The sequence below is a fragment of the Bidens hawaiensis genome, unplaced genomic scaffold (assembly GCF_021521415.1).
Source record: "Bidens hawaiensis isolate Kalapana, Puna unplaced genomic scaffold, B.hawaiensis_p1.1 tig00002839_1, whole genome shotgun sequence".
Lineage (NCBI taxonomy): Eukaryota > Viridiplantae > Streptophyta > Magnoliopsida > Asterales > Asteraceae > Bidens > Bidens hawaiensis.
In genome coordinates, this window is record NW_027491153.1 from 618,989 (window position 1) to 643,521 (window position 24,533).

Here is a 24,533-nt window from a genome sequence, read left to right on the forward strand (position 1 = left end):
AATAAGGGTTTCGTTTGAATTTAAGCAACAAAAAGTTTAAAAGCCAAAGTTTAAGGTTTCATTGAGAGGATGAACAACAGAAATCGGAACCGATTTATTATTCAACTGGTTATCGAATTCCGATCAGAAGTCCTAAAGTTTTATTCTACTGAACATTAATTTTGGGTTTGAAATTGGGGTATGTTGTTTAGGGTTTAAGCGATGATGAAGACGAATCAGCAACTGATTTTTTCTTTATTGGAAAAGGCATTATGATAATTTCGAGTTTTTTTACCAAACTAGGGTGTGGGAAAAGTTTATATACCAAAATAGGGTTTTTGAAAGTATCTACCAAAGTAGGGACTTGTTTAATATTAATAAATTATAAATAAATAAAACAGCCTTCTCTCATCATTAATCAGTTCATCATCATACACCTCATCATATAAAACAACCTTCTTTCATCATTGTATAATCTTATCTCACGCCGGCTGAATTATTTGAAACAAGATGCAAAATTTGGGTTGATGTAAAAACTCCGGCGGTGCCGCGATGGTGAGGTAAAACGGAAAGTCAGCAAGAATCGTTTTCGTTGCCAGCGGTACCTGGTGTGTAATTGGCGGCGATGATGATTCAGACCACCAAAAATAGATGGTGGCGAGACAGTGAAGCTATTTTTAATTCCGATCACATCAGAAAAAATCAATGGCGGAGACGAGGTTTAAGATTGATGGCAGCGAAGAGGTTTCATAGTTCAGATGGCGAAGGTTCCGATTCAGAGGCTAACTTAAACCGTCGAAGATCGATGAGGGGCGCTACAGATTTGTAGAGAGCACCAGAAAAGCGCGAATATGTTTAAAATCTGACAAAAAAACCAACGAGAGGGAGGAGGATAGACAAAACAACGGCCATGGCCGACGGCGGCGTAGTAGATTAAGTCTGATAAAAATCCGGCTACTCGACCTGGTAGGGGAGGGGTGGGGTTTCAGGGAAGGTGATTAGCAGAATATGTGTGAGTTGTGGGACAACAAAAGATAATTAAAAAATGGATATTGGTTTGTAATACTCTCAACTTCATTCGTTGGTTAATATCACTCCCAACTTTCGATTTGTTACTCACCACATCCAACTTACACTTTATTTGTTTCTGGCACTCCCGAACTTAACGGACCCTAACTCCATTAGTTTTTTTGCTGATGTGACATTATTTTCGCTGCATGTCACTGTTCTTGCTGACGTGGCTCTTTCTAATAAAATTATGATAATAATAATAATAATAATAATATCTCATCCCCCCCCACCCCCACCCCCACAGTTTGTCTTCTTCATCATCTTCCTCACCCAACCACCTCCCTCAATACAAACAGCCACCACCATCACACCAACAAGATACCACCCTCAATACACACAGACTACCACCATTGTACAACTCATAACATACACCGGCACCACCGCACAACTCATCACATATTTTATTGTTCAATTGGTTCTCAATCGATGTTCAAGAAGACAAGACTTAAAAACTTAAAGGTCGTCTCGAATTGGGGAAATTGTAGCCGGAGCCTCCGTGGTGCCTTTCCGACTCGAATTAACCGATCCTAAAGCTACCGAACTTGTTCCTAATCCACCGCCATGGTTTCCGGTAACTGAACCTGAGTTATTAACATTTTGAGCTTCATTTGGTGAAATTAAAGTGATATTTGGTGTATGCTTGACTTGATTTTGATGAAACAAGGAGCCAATTGGCGATGATGATGTTCGTATTTTGAAGCAGATGGTTCAGGTTTTGTTTTGTTATCGTATTTGATGCAGCAAGTTGTTACTGGAACTGGTGGATCTCGGATTGTTGGATCCATCAGGAGATGAGTTATCGGATGACGATTGTATGGTGGTGCCGGTGTCTGTGAGGAGTTGTACGGTGGTGGCGGTGGCGGTGTTTATTAAGGGGGTGGGGGGTGGTTTGGGACCTGGGGTGAGAGAGACGATGAAGAAGACAGATTATTATTATTATTATTATTATTATTATTATTATTATTAGAAAGAGCCACGTCAGCAAGAACAATGACATGCCAGCAAGAATAATGCCACGTCAGCAAAAAAACTAATGGAGTTAGGGTCCGTTAAGTTCGGGAGTGCCGTAAACAAATGGAGTGAAAGTTGGGAGTGGTGGTAACAAATCGAAAGTTGGGAGTGATATTAACCAACGGGTGAAAGTTGAGAGTATTAAAAACCAATATCCCATTAAAAATAATAGAAATAATTAAAAAAAAACCTAATTTTGTAAATATTTTCATTTCACATAGTTTGGTAAATAGTTTTTCCATACTTCCCATTTTGATAAAAAAAACTCTAAAAATTTCACCTTAATATTAAAGGGCATGATCGTATTTTCAGTCAACAATTGATAGAGGGATTCATTTTTTCCCACACGAGAACTAACAATGGCGCATTTTAAGAATTAAGGATTTAACGTAATTTCACCCATAAAGCCCAGGGACGCAAATCATATTTATCTTTTTTATAAATAAGTTGACTTTGCTCCTCCCGTTTAAAACAAAGCTGAGATGATTTTATGCTTTTGACCGATAAAACTCCAGAAGCATCAAGGCCCCACCGCCAGTGATCTTCATTACTGGAAAACTGGCTCAAACGACACTTTTCTATAAGCTGAATTAATTTAGTTTTAATAGGCTCTAAAGTCGGTAAGCGACTCCGTCTCTGGTTCCATCGAACTCCATTATCACTCATGCAGTACTTTTCACGTTAAGTAAAAACAAATTAGGATATTTTAAATAAAGTGGTAACGTGCCAATCCAATAATCTTCCAAAACATAATCGATAGGCAATCCGACACTTCACCTTTGATTTCTTTACAAAGATCTTCTCCATGAGTATTTAGATCGATCTAGATTTTAAATATATATGTATTTCCATGGCCCGAACATGACAGTTTGGTTGGAATGCTACTTCATGACCGTCAATTACTATGCAAAGACCATATCACTCTTCTCTGCAAACTATCTTTTTCACACTTAAGCCTTCACACCACTTAGCTAACATAGCTAGGTTCGTGTCTTGCAAAGATCCTAGGCCCAATCCCCTCGCACTTAGTTGCCCAATTACCTTCTACCTCATGAGGTCATGAACATATGTATTTTCAACTTATTCTCTATGATATCTTTCCAAACCATTGATGACTGGTCGAAGCTTGATATATTTCCCAAAAAAAAAAAAAAGAACTGATATGAGTAATGTAGCATGACCCCCGAAAGATAGATTATTATCTTTCCAAATGGAAAGACGTTTTTGAAAGATATCCATCACCGGTTTCCAAGAAATCACCAGGTTCATATTTGCCCCAACCTGTAGCTCAATATGTTAAACGGGAACATTTCAGGTTCCATCTAAAAACCAAAGCTAAACCAAATCGCTCCACATAAGCTAAATGGGGCCAAAAATTTATTCGAAGTTCAGACGTCATATAAAAACAACATCTGAGTATCTGAACTAGATTTAAAGAATTAGGTTCTTCTCACTCGTCTAGAAAGACGACATCATCCGCGTAAAGAAAATAGGTTAGAATCGACCGGCTTGCAGTGCATTAAATACCTCTATACAAACCACAAAATTAGAAGCTTGTCTAATAATACTTGTAACTTGTAAGTGTTTCCAACGCAATTTATATAACTACAATTTTGGGGGTCGGTAGGCTTCCATAATTGTACACCATGCTTTTGTGTTTGTACACTTCCTTTGCATCCTCTTTTTACTTATCGACAGCTCAGACCACCACCCAGTCATCTCTCAACCCTCAACTCTGGTCAGTGTGACGCCATAACCATGGTTGCTTCGGCTATTGCACGGTTTCAACTTACAAATCCTAGGCCACGGTCGTATCGATTTCGATTCAATTGTTGCCGAGTTCCATTTGGCGGAGGTGGTGTGATGGTAGCGATGGTCCGGTAACTGACCCACTGGCTACTTTTCGGGGGGTTCATAATTGGTATACTTGATTTCATTTCATTTTCTGCTTTGTTGTGGTTGCGAACCGTATCACGTTTTCTTAGTTGTCTAATTTGCTAATTTACAATTTAATTAGTGCTAAATAACCTAATTTTGTTCGATCGAGTTTGGCATGAGTTCATTTCTAGGTATGTAATACTCTGCTGTGTTATATGGTTACCTGATTGATTACTTGGCTATCATTGTTGTGTGAACATTATTTTGATGTTTGTTTTTGTTGCTGCATTTAGTAGTGTGATCTTTTGCGGATCTTAGTTTCTATGTTAACATGTTCTGTGTTGTTTCTGCATTATTGTTTTACAACTACATTATCGGTTTCGAACCTAAGGCCATCAATTACAAGTGCTTTTAATTTGTTTGCTTTGTCGCTACCAGTTTTGGTTTACTGGACTTGCTGTTCTTTGCACGAGTCCTATATGTTTAGTTTAGTACTCGCACGGCAAAAAGGCTTCAACTAACTCCACCAACACTGAAAAACTCAAGTCTGTGACAGCAAAAAGGCAACACGAAACCGCTCCCTGTACTTTTATTATCTACAACCAGTATGACAACTTATGAATAACACAAAGCACTTTGTAAGAGATGAAGGCCAGGGCAAGAGAAAAACTAAAATTTAAGAAAGCATGAAGTTGTGTAGCACCCACCTTCGGATCCACATGTAAACAACAACCAATAGATACATATTCCTCACATCACTGAAATCTGACAAAACAATTTTTTGTTGGTGCAGGTCTAGGGTAAAAACATATGTTTGTCTAATATTTTGGTTTAAAGGGTGTGCAAATCTTTTTGGCTAAAAGGTTACGCAATGGACAGCATTAGAAGAAGCTTCAGCACCCTCTTAACAGCAACCTACAATAGACACTCATTCTTTGTATATTGTACTAACATGGTAGATTCGCAGTGTCTTCATATATATTTTGTTAATGAAATACAACAAATAAATATTGTAGAATTAGAAATCATGCAAACTTTGTAATCTTTGTGATAGACAAAAATGGTCAAGCCTATTGGGTCCTTGCAACATGCGGTTTGTAACGACTAGCATGAGCGTGTACACTTTTCTTAATCAATCGTCATCAAAACCGCCACCGCAACGAGGCGGGACAACCTACTAGTTATAAACAAAAATGGGGAAAGGAGGTCACATTGCCTTAATCCCCCACAACATTGGAACTCATAATCAGTAACACCGACGTCGTGCCTCATTTAAACATAGCCGTAATCTATTAATCCAGTTTCTCCATTTTTTAGGGAATATTCAATTGATACATAATATCATGTAGGAACCGAATTTAACGAGTCATAAGCTGAGGATGAGAGGCTACTTCGTTGAGGATGAGAGGCTCGTCTGTGATGCTTCTACCCGATGTACAGCCGGCCGCCGGGGTTTAAAGTTTCAAAATTGAAGAAATGGTTTTATTTTTCTTTCAAATTTCACCTGAATCCAATCCTAACACCTCTTCAGGAAATAAAAGTTAAATCCGTCCAAGCAGGGAGCCCTATCCTGTCACGTTCCCAAATGGCCATCTTTATTTATGAAGATGTAAAGACATAACTAAAGTTTCAGCCTCTATATGTGACAACTTCTCAAGATTGGGGCACACAATAGATGACGTAGAAATATCCGGTTCTTTAAATTGATTCGAAAAAAAAAACTGAACTAATCCTCCTTTATTAACGTGGGACGATTAACCCAAACACCATTTATCCGATTTTTGCTCATATTAGCATTCAAGATTCCATGGAAAAAGTCGTGTTCTCGTCACCATCTAAAGCCCATTTCACCCTTGACTTTTGACGAAGATCTCTTAACTTCAAATCCTCACACTCTAATATAAACTTCTTACATTCCCCTTGATGAAGCGGTAAAATGATAACGAAGATCAAATCACGTTGATTCTACGAATTCCCGTGATGAACTTCAAGTAACCCTCAAATCCCACCCAAAGGTCTAGGGAAAATGAAGCGAAAAATCAAATTTATTAATAATCAAGTCTATCTCTTCAAATTACATCAACATGATATAAATAGAGTTTCAAATACAAAATGGGCCTAAAATGGGCCATGGGCCAAACACAAAACCAAAACCAAAAACATAAAAAGTGACAAAAAAACATAAAATGGCCCATAACTTTACTTAGGAGTCGTTTTTGGGCTTCAGACAGGGCCAAACCACCATAGGCGTTTGCCACAATGTGCTCCTCGTCGCAAGCTTCGATTTGACCGGTAATGGGCTTGAAACGGAGCTTTGTGGGCCAAGTTATGCCCGTTTTTCGTGGGCCACCCTTTGTTGCGCAATCTTGGGCCTCCAGAAACATAATAGCCCGGTCTTCAATACTTGGGCCCACATCATTCCTCCTGGATAGAAAAAATTCGACCTCGAATCCGCAACATCTTCATCCTCAGAAGTGTCCCTGTAATAAGGTAGTAAATGCTTCACATTAAACACATCAGAACAACGAACGTAACTCGGTAGTTTTAAACGATAAGCATTTGAGTTTATTTTCTCCATAATTTCCACGGGTCCAATCTTCTTAGCCGATAACTTGTTGTAGTCCCCAACAGAAAAACGATCATTTGTCAAAACAGCCCGGACAAAATCACCTTCTTCAAATTCAACATGTCTTCGCTTTTGATCAGCAGCTTGCTTGTACTTTGAATTGGCTCGAACCAGGTTGTCATGCACATCCTTGTGAATATCATGTAGCTCTTCAACAAAATCCTTCACCTTTTTGGGTACAGAACCAGGAACAGGGGGTGACATCAGGTCAAGGGGTCCCGTGGCTAAGCAGAATAAACCACCTGAAAAGGACTAAACCTGGTACTTCGATTGGTAGCATGATTATGAGAAAACTCAGCTTGACATAACTTTTGATCCCAAGACTTCACATGATCACCCACAAGACATCGTAAAAGATTACCAAGGGACCGATTAACAACTTCCGTTTGCCCATCCGTTTGAGGGTGATAGGCACTACTGAAGTTAAGTTGAGTGTTCACCATTTTCCATAGGCTGCGCCAAGAATGACTCAAGAAACGAGTATCCCGGTTAGAAACAATAGAAGATGGCAAACCATGCAAACGATAAACATCCCAGAAGAATAATTGAGCCACATTAACAGAATCTGTCATCTTCTTGCAAGGAATAAAGTGCACCATGTTGGAGAACCGATCAACAACAACAAAGATCGAATCGTTACCCCTCTGAGTCCGAGGTAACCCAACACAAAATCCATACTAATGTCAGTCCAAGGCTTTGAAGGGACTGGTAAAGGCATATAGATACCCGCATTAGTAGCAGTGCCCTTTGAGACTTGGCAAATTCGACACCTTTTAACATAACGATCTACCTCTTTCCTCATAGTAGGCCAAAAGTAGGAAGACTGCACCAAATGTAAAGTACGGTCACGACCAACATGACCCTCCCCATGTAACTCCTGAATAATTTTCAACCGAAGACTGGAGTCAGGAATACATAGCTGATTCCCTTTGAACAAAAACCCATCATGCAAAAGAAAGTCTGACTTCTGACCCGCTTGCACATCCTGCAATACAACTGAATAATACGGGTCAGTGGTTAACTGCTCACGAATAACATCCAACCCCAACACACTGATCCTCACAACAACAAGCAGATTTCCCCTCCTGCTCAAGGCATCAACAACACGGTTCGAAACACCAGTTTTGTGTTTGACCACAAAAGTAAACTTTTCAAGAAAAACTAACCAACGCCCGTGCTTATGAGATATCTTGTCTTGCGTGCGAATATGCCTTAGAGAATCATGATTAGTGAACAAAACAAACTCTTTATGAAACAAATAGTGACGCCAATGCTTTACAGCTTGGACCACTGCATAAAACTCCAGGTCATAAGTACTATATCTCAACTTTGCCTCTGTTAACTTCTCACTAAAATAAGCAATTGGTCGACCCCCTTGACTGAGGACCTCGCCAATCCCAACCTTCGAGGCATCAATATGAAGTTCAAAAACTAGTGAAAAGTTAGGCAATACCAGAATTGGTGCGGTAGTGAGTTTTTCCTTGATAACCTGAAAAGCTAACTCTGCTCCCTCTGTCCATACAAACGTCTTTCCCTTCATGCAATCTGTCATTGGGGCCATAATGGAACTGAAGTGTGGAATGAACCGCCTGTAAAAAGAAGCAAGTCCATGAAAACTTCGGACTTCAGTAATGGTGGTAGGAGTTGGCCAGTTTTGAACAACTGCAACTTTAGATTCATCCACCTGTATCCCATCACCTGATATAACATACCCTAAGAACAAAACTTTAGGGGTCATGAACACACATTTCTTTGTTGCTGCATAGAAATTGTCTCTGCGAAGCAAGGCCAAAACCTCCTGGAAATGCACGACATGCTCACTGAAAGAAGCACTATAAATAAGAATGTCATCAAAATATACCACCACAAACTTCCCAATAAAAGGCCTGAGCAACTGATTCATCACACGCATAAAAGTACTAGGCGCGTTTGATAAACCAAAAGGCATCACCAACCACTCATACAACCCTTCACGAGTCTTGAAGGCTGTTTTCCACTCATCCGCAGGTCTAAGACGAATCTGGTAATAACCACTACTTTGTGAAAACTTTGGCACCACTAATCTGGTCAAGTAAATCATCAAGTCGAGGAATAGGAAACCTGTACCTCACAGTAATCTTGTTGATGGCTAGACTATCACCACACATCCGCCAGGTACCATCCTTCTTTGGAGTTAACAAAGCAGGAACAGCACAATGGCTCATACTTTCACGAACATGACCCTTAGAAATCAACTCCTCAACCTGTCTACGCAACTCTTCATGCTCTCTCGGGCTCATCCTGTAATGTGGCCTATTGGGCAATTATGAACCAGGCTCCAAATCAATATGATGTTGGATGTCACGCAAAGGTGGCAGCCCATCAGGCAACTCGTCAGGGAAAACATCGGAAAATTCCTCAAGTAAAGGAGCATAGCTTCAGGAACCTCAACTTCCTCGGCCACTGGCTTCCCTATTAAAACAAACACATTGTCTGCCTCCACCAACTCATCTTCAAACTGACTAATGGTCAATAGGTTACCCGACTGCTTTGTGACTAGCTGTTTGGGCTTGCTAGGAACAAGCCTTATCTTTACCCCACCAAACATGAAGCTATAAGAATTTGACCGTCCGTCATGTTCTATACTTCGATCATACTCCCAAGGTCTACCCAACAACAAGTGACACGCATCCATAGGAACCACATCACACACAACATCATCTTTATATGTGGTTCCGATAGAACCTCTCCCCCCTTTTTAAGCCACTGAAGCTTGTAAGGCTTGTGGTGACTCTCCGTCTTCAAGGCCAACTTTTGGACTACCTCTTCAGAAATCAGATTGTCACAACTTCCAGAATCGATAACAAACGTGCAAACCTTCCCTAAAATGGTACATGTGGAGTGGAAGATATTATGTTTAAGCCAACCGTCTCCATCAGCCTTTGGTGTATAGCAAGAACGCCTAACCACCAAATTCACCGCCACATCACCGGTCACATACTCCTCCTCGTATTCGGGTTCTTCATCATACTCTGGGGCCCTTTCATATTCTTCATACTGTTCATCTTCAGATTCAACAAGCAAATGCCTCTTACCCGCCTATTTACAGTCAACTTGCCGATGACCCGTCTCACCACATTTGAAACACTTCACCCTGCTACTACTAGCCCCCTTAGAAGTCGACCCAGTGTTGTTGGCCCCGACCTCTATTGACTAGGCACGACACGAGGTCCTTTGCTACCCGACCCGAATTTCCTCCAGCAGGGGCTGGTGAATACGAACCGCCCACCCGACGATTTTATTTTTCAAAAGCCAAGGCCCTTTGGTATGCCTCGGCGACCGTTAACGGATCAAAAAGATTTACAGAGTCCATGATCTGAACCCTTAAACCTCCAATATACCGAGCAACGAGTTGTTCATCGGTTTCTTGAATATCATTATGAGAAATCAAATGATAAAACTCGGTCGTATATTCATCAATCGACCTGGATCCCTGTTTCAGATTCTGCAAACGTTGATACATCAACCGTTGAAAGTTGTGAGGTAAAAAAGTGTCCCGCAAACACTTTCTCATCTTGGCCCATGTCACGATCCGTGACTTCTCGAGTCTATTTCGTGTCATCTTCAACTGTTGCCACCATGCTGACGCCCTCCCACGTAGCCTGGTAGCGATAAAAGAAACCCGCTTATTTTCAGGGACCTCTCGGACTTAAACACCTCTTCTACAATAACCAACCAATCAATGAACCCTTCCGGATCCAAACTAGTCCCATCAAATTATGGGATATCAGTTCGGATCCCAGCATCCCAACGCCGGTTGCCATCACCAGGTTCTTGCCTTGGTCCCCTCTCGTACCCCTCTTCGGAAGACGAACCATCATGACCAAAAAAATGGATTATCGAAGTCATGACCCTCCCTGTTTTCAGGGACCTGTCTTCTACGATTCATCAAGTCAGCCATTCGTCATTGAGTTAATCAACCACTTGATCCACTCGTTGCTCCACCCGCGCCATAAATCGTTATTCCAACTCTCGTTCGTAAACCTCATCGAGCGGTCTCTGTTGTCTCCTTGGAGCCATATTGAGCCAGGAATTCTGCTCTGATACCAAATGATGCAGCGGTAAAATGATAACGAAGATCAAATCGCGTTGATTCTATGAATTCCCGTGATGAACTTCAAGTAACCCCCAAATCCCACCCAAAGGTCTAAGGGAAAATGAAGAGAAAAATCAAATTTATTAATAATCAAGTCTATCTCTTCAGATTATATCAACATGATATAAATAGAGTTTCAAATACGAAATGGGCCAAAAATGGGTCATGGGCTAAACACAAACCCAAAAAAAAAACATAAAAACTGACAAAAGAAACATAAAATGGGCCATAGGAGTCGTTTTTGGGCTTCAGACATGGGCCAAACCGTCGTAGGCATTTGCCACAATGTGCTCCTCGTCTCAAGCTTCGATTTGACTGGTAATGGGCCTGAAACGGAGCTTCGTGGGCCAAGTTATGTCCGTTTTCGTGGGCCACCATTTGTTGCGCAATCTTGGGCCTCCAGAAACATAATAGCCCGGTCTTCAATACTTGGGCCCACATCACCCCTTCAATTACAACTCAACAGAGGAAAGAAGTCTATGGGCCGCCAAAATTTTAAGATCACACAACGGATTCTTCATATTTAAATAAAAGGAAACTTCAGTGAATGGTAACTAAGTTTCGCTAGTGTTCTAATTAGGTTACACATTTTTTTGTCCCGATTAGTTCACTCAAGTTATATCTACTAAAATAATTAAAATTAAAATAGATACCAATTACACATCAGTATATTTAAAAAGAAAAAACAATGCTACGTAGGCATGGTAACTTGTCAAACATGTAAAAAACCAAAGATTAGAACATAAGTTGAAACTTGAGTGGCCTAATCAGGACCAAAAAGGAATAAGCCACCTAATTAGAAAAATAGTAAAACTTGGTTATTATTCAATAAAGTTACCCTATACATGAACTCCATCCTTCTCCATTTTCTCAACTTACATCGAGTCTTAACCCAATCCTTTAACCATTTAAATCTATTCTTTTTTGACAAGCGAACCAAGTATCATTTTTAAAAAATATATTTGAATTCATTGATTATGAAAAGTTTAGTTAAATTTTTTTTAATAATGACTGGTTTTTATAAAATATAAAAAGCTTTAAAAAAACTAAAAAAATTACTAACAAAACATTAAAAATGGACCAACAATAACACACACACACACATATATATATAGATTATAAAGAAAACGCTCAAAATTATTTATAGAATGGGCCAATAGTTCAACCCAATTAACAATATCTTTTATTTAATATGAATTCCTATTTTATTAAATATTGACGACATACTTTTGTTATGATATTGCATCTTATTTATGTGACGAACGATTAACCCCGTCCATACGGGCATAAAAACTTTGGCGCTTGAAAAAAATATTCAACACCGAAAAATCTTGAAGCAGGTCGTTCAGAGCATGCACATTGTTAATCAAGTACCTCTCCGGTCATTTTAAGACTGCTAACAATATCTATAAGTAGAAAATGTTTAATATATTTAGTCCATGAGAAAATACTATGGTCCACCGGTGCTTCACAAATCACAACCATCTTTAGACGGACCGGGCTTTTATGATGGGCCACCAAAGAAAATATAATTAGTAATTACCCGGCGATAAGGCCTTTCCTCCGAAGATTTTACCCTTTTAGATTTATTGTTGGGTCGAGATTTGCAGGAAAAGTAAAAAAAGATATTAGTTAGTTTTTTTTTTTATATTTTTATTTTGTTGCTTTGCTTAAATATTTTTTCTTATATTTGGTTTCCTAATTAAGCGTCGTTAGGTTGCTTGGTCTCCAAGGGTGGTTATTTAGTATAAATAGGGATATCAAAAACTAAAGTGTTACGTTTAGGCTTAATCACATTGATTGGCCGGTGTTCAATAAGTCAAAGAATCTGAGTAAGAAGATGATGACGATGGTGAGAGATCATATGACTCAGTTAGGGTCGGTGTTGGCTAGTGCTATGTTCTTTTGGGCTATGTTCAACCAATGGTTTCCGGACGACCTCCGTAACTATATACGCAGATACTTCCGTAAACTTGTGGCGTATTTCCACCCTTATATCACCATCACTTTTCATGAATACCAAGTAGACGAGTTCGAGCAAAGCAAGGCGTATAAGGCCATCAAACGCTACCTCGGCACCAACACAATAAACCGTGCTAAACGTCTTAGGGCCGAGGTGATCAAGGACAGAAAAAACCTTGTCCTCAACATAGACACCTATGAAGAGGTAATGGATGAGTACAAAGGAATTAAGGTCTGGTGGAGATCCGTAAAATCATCCCTCAACAGCAGCTCATGTACTCGTATTATGGCAACGATGAGAAGCGGTATTATACACTCACTTTGCATCGAAAACACCGGGATGTTGTCACCGGAGATTATGTAAGGCATGTGCTTGAAGAAGGCTATGACATTACTAGGAAAACAAGACAACGTAAGCTTTATACCAATAGAAAAAAGTGATAGCTGCAACGGTAAACGGGTCAAGTGGAGTCACATCATGTTCAAGCACCCGTCTACGTTTGATACACTTGCGATGGATCTGGATAAAAAGAAGGAGATTATGGATGATCTTTTGACATTCAGCAAGTCAAAAGATTATTACAATAAGGTGTGTTATTCTTATTGTATTTACAAATTATTTCTTTAAACTTGTTGGTTAGTTATCACTATATATCAATATTAAGGGGGTGTTTATAACTACTAACTTTTTAAAAAGTAATAAGGTGTTTGGGATTGCTTTTGGTGTGAGAGAGAAAAAGTTAATTAATAAGTTACACTTTTGTAACTTATTGAAAAGTTATAAGGAGGTAACATAAGGAATCCCAAACACCCCTAAGATAGTTGTTGCCGAATCATTACTGTTAGATATGGTTGATATATATTATTAATCATCTTTTCTCAATATTGTTTCATTCTGTTTTGAAGGTGGGCAAGTCATGGAAATGTGGATATCTTCTTTATGGTCCACCGGGAACCGGGAAGTCTAGCATGATTGCTGCTATGGCTAACCTTCTTGACTATGATATCTACGACCTTGAACTAACTTCTGTGGACAATAACACGGAGTTAAGGAAACTGCTCATTGGGACATCGCATAAGTCTATAATTGTGATCGAGGATATCGATTGCTCCCTCAATCTCACGGGTCAGAGAAAGAAGGAAAAAGAGGATAATGAAGAGGAACAAATGCACGACCAATATGAAAATGAGAAGAAAAAGACAAGTGAGGTGACTTTGTCTGGGCTTTTGAACTTCATTGATGGATTGTGGTTGGCTTGTGGCATTGAGAGATTGATCGTATTCACTACGAATCATATCGAAAAGCTTGATCCGGCTCTTATTAGGAGAGGAAGAATGGATAAACATATTGAGATGTCGTATTGTTGTTTTGAAATCTTTAAGGTTCTTGCAAAGAACTATTTATGTATTGAATCACATGAGCTGTTTGAAACCATCGGTCTACTGTTGGAGGAGACCAACATGACTCCAGCCGACGTGGCTGAAAATTTGATGCCGAAATCAGCTGAAGAAGATGCTGAGAGTTGCTTGTAGGGGCTGATCAAATCTCTGGAAAACGCAAAAGAAAAGGCAAGACTTAAAACTATGGTGGTTGCAGTAGAAAAGGGTGAAGCCAATGCTGATCAAAAGGTTAAAGAATTGTGAAAACCAACACCGAAGTAAGAAGATTGACGGCCTTGTAGAAGTAGTAACAAATCAAGTTGCAATTTTGAGTTTGAGATTATTATTATGTTTATTTTTGTCTTTAATTTAGTTGGTTTGAGTTTGAATTTGTTTTCCGAATAAGCTTCTTGGAGACCAAGTATGGTCTAAATAGGGGTCCTAGTTTCTTTTATTCATGGTACGTTTTTCATGTTCATGTTCGTTTATTTAATAATAATACAAAAAAGAGTCGCATCGTTATGCAAGATGTTGTGTTTGGGACGGCTGGGGTTTGATCAAGATCAAGCAAAGTTAAGAAGAATGTGATTGATCCAGAGGGGTATTGCTTATTAGCATATAAAAAGATGTTTTGTTAAATGGTATTGAGGTCATCTTGGAATTAAGATGCATTTTATTTGAGATACTTATACTTATTCGTCAAAAACTAACAAATTCTTTGTACTTCGAATTAATGTGATACGTTAATATATTATATACAAACATCTTAGAACAAATTTCATCTCTGTATATGAGATACGTCTTACACTCATGTATTCACTCTTGCGTGTACGAGACCAACTTCCAACCATGGTTGTAAAAACCACGTCTAGGCTCTGATCACTCAACAAGTAAACCGTGAGAACTCTCCGTCTAGGTCGAGTTCTTGAAGAGCCATAGCAAACTGTTGCAGGTAATTAAATTAACCATAAATTTTTTTTGAAAAACGGATAGTAATTTAATAAAATCACGTTAATAGTTTATTAATGAATGTTATGATTAACTTATAAATAAAATATAATACCCTTTGCCGGCCTTCTCAGTGTCACGTCCCACAAGGATCGAGCAACAACAATTAGCTACTCCACAAAAAGTTTCCAAATACAAAGCATATAACTTGAGAAAAAAATTATGAAACCTTCTCATATTATACGAATTAATTTAGTAGATAGTGTTCTATATATACCTATAAAAATTAATTAATGCTAGCAGTTTATGTTTCCTATTCAATCTATAAGCCATCTATGGTATGATAAATACATAATGTAGAGAAGATGCATCATCAATACCCTTGTGGTTATTGTAAAAAAAACAAAAGCAGAAAGATATAAGAAGGGTTATTGTACAAAAAAATAAAAGCAGAAAGATATAAGGATGTAAGAATTTGTTTAGGTGTAACTATTAACGACCAACTTATAACCTTATGTTATTTGTCTCCCCCACCGCATACACCATGGTGTATGGGTTACATTAGATCTTGGACATGATTATGTGATGGTTCTATGACTATTTTAAAGAAAATAGGAACAAGATTTACAAGAAACGAAGAACAACACAAGATATAATCATAGAACTATTTTATTATAACCTAGAAGTTTGAAGTAAAGTTATAAGAATATATTTAGGAAAACGAATATATGCAATGGATAAGGAGAGTTGAGCAAAAGAGGCTACTAGAGATTATGAATGTATTTATAAGGAGGCTATTAGGGTTTAAAGTAGGGGGCGAGGGGGGCTTGAGTTTTGATTATCTTTTTGTAAACTAAGCCTAAACATACACAATATTGTTTCTTTCTTTAAATAAAAGCTAAAAGGTCTAAGACGCACACACATGTGATATGAATAAGAAGAAATATGACACATATAACTAATGAATTACATATTATAACAAATGTTTTAAAATATTACTTGTTACAAGATTACTTAAGAAACCCATGAGATTACAATGATTATTCATGTTCAATTTATCGTCTAACGCTCCGAAATTTTAAAAAGTTCCCCCAATAGTCCACTGTTAAAAAGGACTTAGTGGCGTTATACTTTTTTTTCGAATTTCATCGTATACATGTAAGTGCAATACGATATGGACCGAAAACGTTTTGTCGATATACTAAGCTATAAGACGGAAACAAAGTGAAGGAATCAAACACATATCAACTCAAAGTAATAATCACTCTTGAATATAACAATGTTAGAGAGTCCAAGTGATTACAGCAATTCTTCAAAAGATTACAAAATATGACAAAGTCTACCATATTTATACAACTTGGCCTATGGACGTATAAGTCTACAACGTATAAGACATATATGCCCGTATAAGTCTATATGTGGGGAAAGATGACTTATACTCCCTCAACAATCTATTATGACCAACTCAGCTCGTTTAACCCTGCAAGACCTAGCATTTACATTTTGCAATAACAAACTCCCCCATGGATAATTCTAGATCTTGAAATCTTCATTCAATCGATATAATAGACCTCGGTCATATAAACTTCAAAATTTGGATCTATCAAATTACCCATGGCTGCTTGACAGCACCCCAGGCATCCAAAGATTCATTCGGTTGACCTTGGTCGAATCTAAAATATTAATAGCGAACAAAATTTTCAAAAGAACACTATCTTAGATTCCGATTATCTATCCTATAGTCGGACATATTATATTATGAGAACTAATCCACCATCATGCGGACATTAACATTGAAATAGAATCTTGTGACAATCCTATTCATCATTTCCTTGTAAATCCTCGAGAAAACATCGTCTTCATCATCGTCCTTGAGAAAACATCGTCTTCATCGTCCGAATCATCAATGGAAAACTGATATTACAAAGAGTTTCCCATAAAATCCCCAATTTGGACTTTTTCAAATCTTTGACTTAAACAATCTAACTATTAACATGACAATTATGTTCAAAAACACTATTAACAATATTCAGAGTAGATCATTTTCGAGAACAAATCATTCAAAAATACATCTTTAATAGTTCAATTTTGGCATTTTATAAGAACTTATAAAAACCCGTTTTCATCTTAATCAAGAACAAACAATTTTTTTTCTAAAAATTTATACTAGTAAAGCATCAAATATCATACACAATTATCAACATACCTGGAATTACGATTCAAATGATTCAAAGCAGATTTTCAGAAATTATCAGAAATTTCTTATGGGTAAATTTGTACGAGTTTAAACTGAACTGCAGAGTATATAATAACTATCACAGAGAAGTTAATATATCAACTACCAATTTGTCGGCAGATCGTGGAAATCCCGTCTGTAGTTGATCCACTAGATACTTCTACATTATATTATATATGCATAACAGATGGTATCCATATATCTCAAACATATCCGCTCGTATACGTTTATAAAAACATATGCGCCTGCATATGAAGTTTAACATATACGTCCGTATAAGTTGAAGACTTATACGCTGTTAACTTCAAACAACGTTTAAACCAACAAATTTCACACTTTCGAACCCAATCAAGTCCAAATTAATGACCTTGATTAATTCACTTGAAATTTAATCCCATTTTGAAAATTTTTGTCAGTTGCAACCACTCGATTCAGGTTCTCGGATATCCAAACCCGATTAACCTTTCACCAAAGTCGAAAATAATACATAAATCTAAAATCTTTTTGGTTTTCTAAAGCTGTAATCAAAATAAAATTTTTCAAAACACTATTTACAAACATTGACATATGATCAGTAAGAATCATATTTTTGTGAATTGAGCAAGGAATCATATTGATCTATCTGTCCTTCTATCACGGTTTTATATTTCAGTTTTATTATGTCTGATGTTAAGTCAGTCATTGGTATTGTTGTCCACTTAAACATTTAAACAGAAGATTCAAAGACATCATAGATACGATTAAGGTTCAATTAAGCACACAATATCATATTGTGTTTAGATTGTAATCTTGATTCAGGCTTCATTTGATTTTCAAAATAAGCATAGAATATCATATAGTGATCAGATAGGCTTCATTTGATTTTTACCATGTCACCCTAACTTGATTTAAACCTTAGAATCAGCATATCAAAACTTTTTGAAATTTTGATTTTGCAATCTTAGCAACAATGTTCCACAACAAGGCATACCCCGTTATCAAGCAATACCCTAAGTTTCCTTTACCATGGATGAGTGTGCACGATTTCATCTGTCGGCATGCAGACATTGTGTCCATTGTGGTCCGTTTCTTAATGGTAATAAGACGCGAGCAAGGTGACAATGTATGACTAACAACGTGTTTGATCAAGTCAGTAGTGTAGTTTGTACAAAGTACAAAATGACCAAGTTTAATGACTTTTCAGGGTTCACTCTTTGAGAACATTTTTAAATATTCACCGAAATGAATACCCACATGATAAACCGCATAAAGACCCGATGGTTCCAGAAACCTAAAGCATCCCATCAATACAAGATTAAAGGTTATAAAACCATACACCGTTGATGTGTAGATTATATACTAGATGCTTAAAACACTTTTATTAATTCTTTATTTTTGGTGATCTACTAAAACATAAGGCTTGAGTATGACAGACTATTACATTTCTGCCTTCATTACCAAGACTTTGTGCTAGAAATCTAACCCATCTTTCAATATGGCTAGTTAGGTTTATATCACTTATTCTCTTATTTGTTTGTTTAAAGCCTACCAATGCAGCGAACATTAAGCAATAGACTTTTAAACCTAATTTTACCGGTACTTGGAACAAGATGGTCAATGTATTAGCATCTTCATTTTATGCTTCAAAAATCGTTTTGAGGAGCATTTTCTATTGTTTTTGTATTTTTATCGTTTTTCATTATTTTTGAATTTTAAAATTTTTACATGTTCTTTCTATTTTCCCAAACCATTTCTCCCCCTAAAACCAAAAACTATTTTCAAAATTTAAATAGAATATTTACAAAGACATGTGACCTTGATGAATGGTAACACAAGTTCGGAATCCATAACCTCGGGATCACTCACTATCCCACCTCCCAAATTCTTAATACCATTAAGCCCCAACAAATACAAAAATATGTTTTTATCGAAAACTTTAGTAAAAAGGTCAGCGTTTTGTTCATCGGTGTGAATTTTTTCTACGGTTATCAACTTCTTTTTGTAGCAATCACGAATGAAGTGATACCATATATCTGTATGCTTAGTTTTAGAGTGATTTATCGGGTTTTTTGTTATGGAGATTGCAGTAGATTTATCTACATATATGGGAGTAGTAAGAAATTTCAAATTTGTAATCACGCATATGCCATTGAATCCATAGAACCTGAGAACAACAACTAGATGCAGCCACGTACTCAGCTTCTCAGGTAGAGAGCGATACAGTTTTCTGCTTCTTACACTGCCATGTCACCAACCTGCTACCAAAAAATTGACAACCGGCAATGGTAGACTTAGCATTTAGCTTGTAGATTCCATAATATGAATCGACCACTTAAAGTTCTGGTCATATGACACATGTTCTGCTTTGGCCTATATGTTCGAGTAATGTGGTTGGGTTATCCTCCAGGAAAGGAATAACATCTTTCATTTGATTCTTGATGTGTGGGTAAAAATACGTGTACTAAGTGTGTAAATTCGTGTGTTTTGATTAGTTATATATTGTCAACACGATTACTTTAAGTTTGTTTGTGGTTACAGGTGTGTGGAGCTAAACAGAGCTTAAAAAAGACAATTTGGAGCATTCATGATGGAGTGTAAATGAAATTAATGATCTATGAGATGATAGAGAATTGAAATACAAAGACGTGGACACAAACGGGGAGGAAAACGGAGTTAAAATAAAGATTCTATGAAGAAAACAATATTTAGGCTGGCAGGACCGTAAGGCAGAGTTCATAGACCGTAGCTTACGGTCTGGTTTGAACGAAAATGGGTTTTTGGTATTTTTCTTTCATATATAAAGCCATAAAACCCTAAGGTCAAAATTATTGAATATTATTTAGTTTTGGGACTTCTTAGAGGCCATCTTACACCACCATAACACATCCTAATCACAAGATTGATCCATGAACACTTTCTCCAACATCATAATCAAGAGCATGAAGATCAAGATGCAAGGCTAAAGTCTTCATAACCATCTCCGGGTGTAGGGTTGAGTTGCTTGTTAGGTTTTGTTATTCTATACTTTAACTTTGGATTTGTAATTGATCAATCATTAGGTTGATCAATTCTTTGTGTTTGCTTTTGTGCTTAAACGGTTTTTATTAATTGATTACTTAATCTTTTGTCAGTTAATGATTTGTGGTCATCAACAATTAGGATTAAGTTCTTTCGTCACTGACCCGTTTATTGTTAACAATATTATTGATTTTGTGTTTCAACAAGTAAAACCGATTATCAAATAGATTTTCATTTAGCCATGTCAATTGTTCGGATTAAGTTTTGACGATCAACAAGTCAATCGTTAAGTCTTTTGATTTACATATCTTATAAGTAACCGTCCAAACAAGTTTATCAATTCCTTAACTTGCTACAAAATCCGAACTCTGGAGTTTGGTTATTTTCATATCATTGTTTACAAACTACTCTTTTAAACCGCTTGACATCGTTTGTCCACTTTTAAGTATTTTTATCATAGAAACTGAGTTCCACTTGCACTCTCCACTGATTCCCTGTGGATTCGACACCTTACTTGTCCTAGTTAGTAAAAGTATTTTATAAATGTTTTTGATTGACCTTTCGACATTGATCAAAATGGCGCCATTGCCAGGGAATCAACGCGCAAAGTGCTAGTTTAGCTTAGTTTTTTGTTTTTGTTTCTATTTTTCTTCGTTGATTTTACGCGGGGTGTTAGTTTTTGTGTCTGTGTAGGTAACTTCACAAGTTGATGCAGACGAGATATTTCCATGAGAAAGAGCCGCTCCAATTTGATCCCGAAATAGAGAAAATAGCAAGACGAAACCGAGCAGCTCAGAAACCTATACTAAACCAAATACCCGGAATCATATCACCAAATGAAGAGACCATGAGTAACCGAAACCGAAGAGACCCAAATGTTTACCAACCACATAACCAATAACAACCAATCCCACACAAACCAGAACGTTAACCGTGCCAGAAACCGCAATTTGTTCAACCAAAGAGATGTTAACCGTAATCCAAGAAACATGGATGACAACTTGTCAATCAGATCTGCCCCCTTAAACCATCAAAGACACGATGATTTGAGAGAGGAAAGACTTGAGATTAATCGTGCTCGTGCACGAGTGGAAAATTGGCAGATAGGGGACGACCTTGGTTTCGATTATGAAGATGAGTAGCAGTCAGAGATGAACAAGGGGGTCGATATCAGCAACGAGATCTCCATGATGACCAAGAGATTAAACAACATCATCCGGAAAATCAGAGAGATCGAGCTCCAAGACGGCAACCAAACCATGAACAGCCGTATTATGATTTTGATGATGGAGTTCCAAGGGCATTTGTTCCACCGCTAGTCAGGGGCATTCAAAGCCACTTCATTCCACAAGTGGCTACGAATCCTCTACCAATCATCATTCCAGTCGGACGTGGAAGAATTTTTTTGGTAAGGCAGAATAGTTTGATGGGGTTACCTACATTTCATGGAAAGGATACAAAAGAACCATACCTACACTTGAGTGATTTCAACTCGATATGCGCACTCATCTCGAGTCAAGGTTTTACTGCGGAAGAGGTGATGATGGTAGTCTTCCAGTTTAGTTTGAAAGATGCAGCAAAGCAGTGGTTTTTATCGTTGCCATCAGCTAGTATTTTCACTTGGGGAGACTTGGCACAACAGTTTTAGACGAGTATTATACTCCCAGAGAACCACAGAGGCCCGAAACAACATTAGAAACTTTCAGCAGATCACCGGTGAAACTTTCTATGAATCATTCCAAAGGTTTAAACGATTGTTGAGGACTTGTCCACATCATGGGATTGCCTTATGGGAATTCATAAAGGCATTCCAAGATAGTCTCTCAAATGATGATGTTCGTGACCTCCAAGCCACCACGAATGGATCTTTTCTTGCAAATGACGAAAACGAGGATCGGGGACATTTGAAGAGACATGCGAGTAATTCAAAGAGACAAGCACAGTCGAACAGAATGTCAAAAAGGGTGGTGGTAAAAGTAGTTGAAAGTCAGGGTCAGATGATAAAATGGATAGATTGGAAAAGAAGATGGATAGGTTGTTGGTTGCTGGTGCACAAGGAGTGGGAAATTCGGGAAAAACATATCTGGTATGTAATGGTTGTGGTGAGTTAGGACACGAGATTGCGAGTTGTGAGGTTGCACAAGAGGAAGAAACCGAGGAAGAAGAGGTCAATTATGTGCAGGGTGAAAGGAGATACAATAACATGAATCCGAATACCTACCATCCGGGCCTCAGGAATCATCCAAATTTCAGCTATGGAAACTCGAACACACAATAGAACCCGAATTTTCAGGGCTGTTCTCAGAAGACATGTTATCAGTCGAACCAGAAACAGTACGGTAATAGTTTGGGCAACGGTCAGAGTAGGTACAATCAGAGAGATTCGGGGGGTACAATAAAGGTTATCAAAAGAGTTATCAGCAGGGGCAAGGGAATTCGTCTGGTAACAAAGAGGAGTCGATTAAGGATGTGATGGAGTTATTGAAGCAAATGAATCAGAGGATGGAACTCCAAGAGAAGGCAAATGCTGCAAGAGATAAACAAGTGAGTCAACTGGCTGAAGAAATGGCGAGCCTAAAGCGAAATCTATCCAAGTTACCAAGTGACACTTTTAAGAATCCGAGCCATCAAAGTAGTAGTTCGTCAAACGACAAAAATGCACACATCAGTGCCATCACAATCGAAGATAGTGTGGAGAATGACATGGTTGAAGAATTTGAAACGAGGGCACCACTTATTCCTATTCAAATTGGCGAGTTCAAGACCACCAAGGCGTTAGTTGATTATGGTGCAAGTGTAAGTGTTCTATCAGGGAGTTTATATGATCAGTTTGACTTCGGGCCTTTACAGGAAGTTGAAACCACCTTGGTGTTAGCTGATTTCACTCGAAGACGACCTCGTGGGAAGCTGGTTGGTGTTGCGGTAAAGGTTGGTGATTTTTACTATCCGGAAGAGTTTCTTGTTCTTGATTATGCACCAGCTGAGAAGGAAGAAGAATCACGTGTGATATTGGGGAGACCTTTTTTGGCTACTTCAAATGCTCAGATTAACTGCCGAAACGGAACAGTTAGCATGACCTTCGGTAACCGTAAGTTAATTTTAAGTATATTTTCAAATTCATATGATTATTCTTTTGAAAATAAATATTCTAGGTCATGTGCTACTAATGGGTGTCTTCCTTGTGCATGTGAGGATGACACCAAAAAGGAGAAAAATGTTGTTTTTGACAGGTCTAAGCGTGAACGAGAGAAGGAAGAGTTAAATGCAGTAGATGTAAAAAGTGGAGCAATAATAAGTTCAAAAAACAACACTAAGATGGTGATGGAAGTGGTGGTCAATGAGGAAAAGGATGGAATAAACACGAAGAAACCACCAAAGAAGGGGAAGGTAAAAAAACCAGTCGTATTCGAGAATGAACAAAGGAGGTTGGCATGTTTTGGGCCTAGGTGGGAAGCATTAGAGCTACCATTGTGTTGGAGAAGTAAGAAGAATGAGGTGGAGGAAGGTAAGCACTCCATTAGACCACCATAACCGCAAAATGAGGTAATGGTATGGCTGAAGACCTTAACAAAAACTTAGCGCTGACCGGGAGGCAGCCCGATCTTTTTTTTTTTTTTTGTTTTGTTTTCTTTATTTTTGGTTTTCTTTTTGCGTGTTACTTTTTGTTGGTGTTTTGTGGTCATAGTGAACCCTAAGTGTGGGGAAGCTCATGGTGGTTTTGTCAAGATTCGGTGAAGTAGATACTGTCATATCATATTTAAGAAGTGTGGGTCAAGGTTGCAAAAGTACTCATCAGCAGACCCGTTTGACATAAGAGATTTGAATCAGGTCCATGTGTCTCTCCCTATCTTTTATTTGCTATTGTCTGTTTAATATTTGTGTTTATGGGTGGTTGGGTGGCGTGATGAACTTTTGGTTCGTGTGGTTGATGCTAGTGTCTATGCTTATGTTTAAAAACTTGGTGTGTTTCGTTTAATGGTATGCAACTTTATTTGAATCCGGAGATGGGTAATTGGTTGTCCATTGAATTGCAGTTGTTATGAATATCCTGTATGTGCATCTGTTTTTGAAAATATGAGTTACATTGAGGGCAATGTGAATCTCAAGTGTAGGGATGGATAAATTAAAATTTTTAGCCTTAAAAGTAGCTTGATTGTGCGTAAAAGCCGGAATTGTAACTTGTTAATTGCTAGTATTAATGCTAAGTAGAGGTCTTTGGTCATGGTCAATTTTTAAGCTTCTCGAAAGTCTTTCCATGCAAATGTTTTTCAAAAAGAAAATTTAAATGGACCGTTTAGACGGGGATAACG

The 24,533-nt window shown here is 37.9% G+C and overlaps 1 pseudogene; it reads left to right on the forward strand.

Annotated features, from left to right (window-relative positions):
• The first annotated feature begins 12,519 nt into the window (after positions 1-12,519).
• On the forward strand, positions 12,520-14,591 carry LOC143621330 (AAA-ATPase At3g28580-like; annotated as a pseudogene).
• Positions 14,592-24,533: the final 9,942 nt, after the last annotated feature.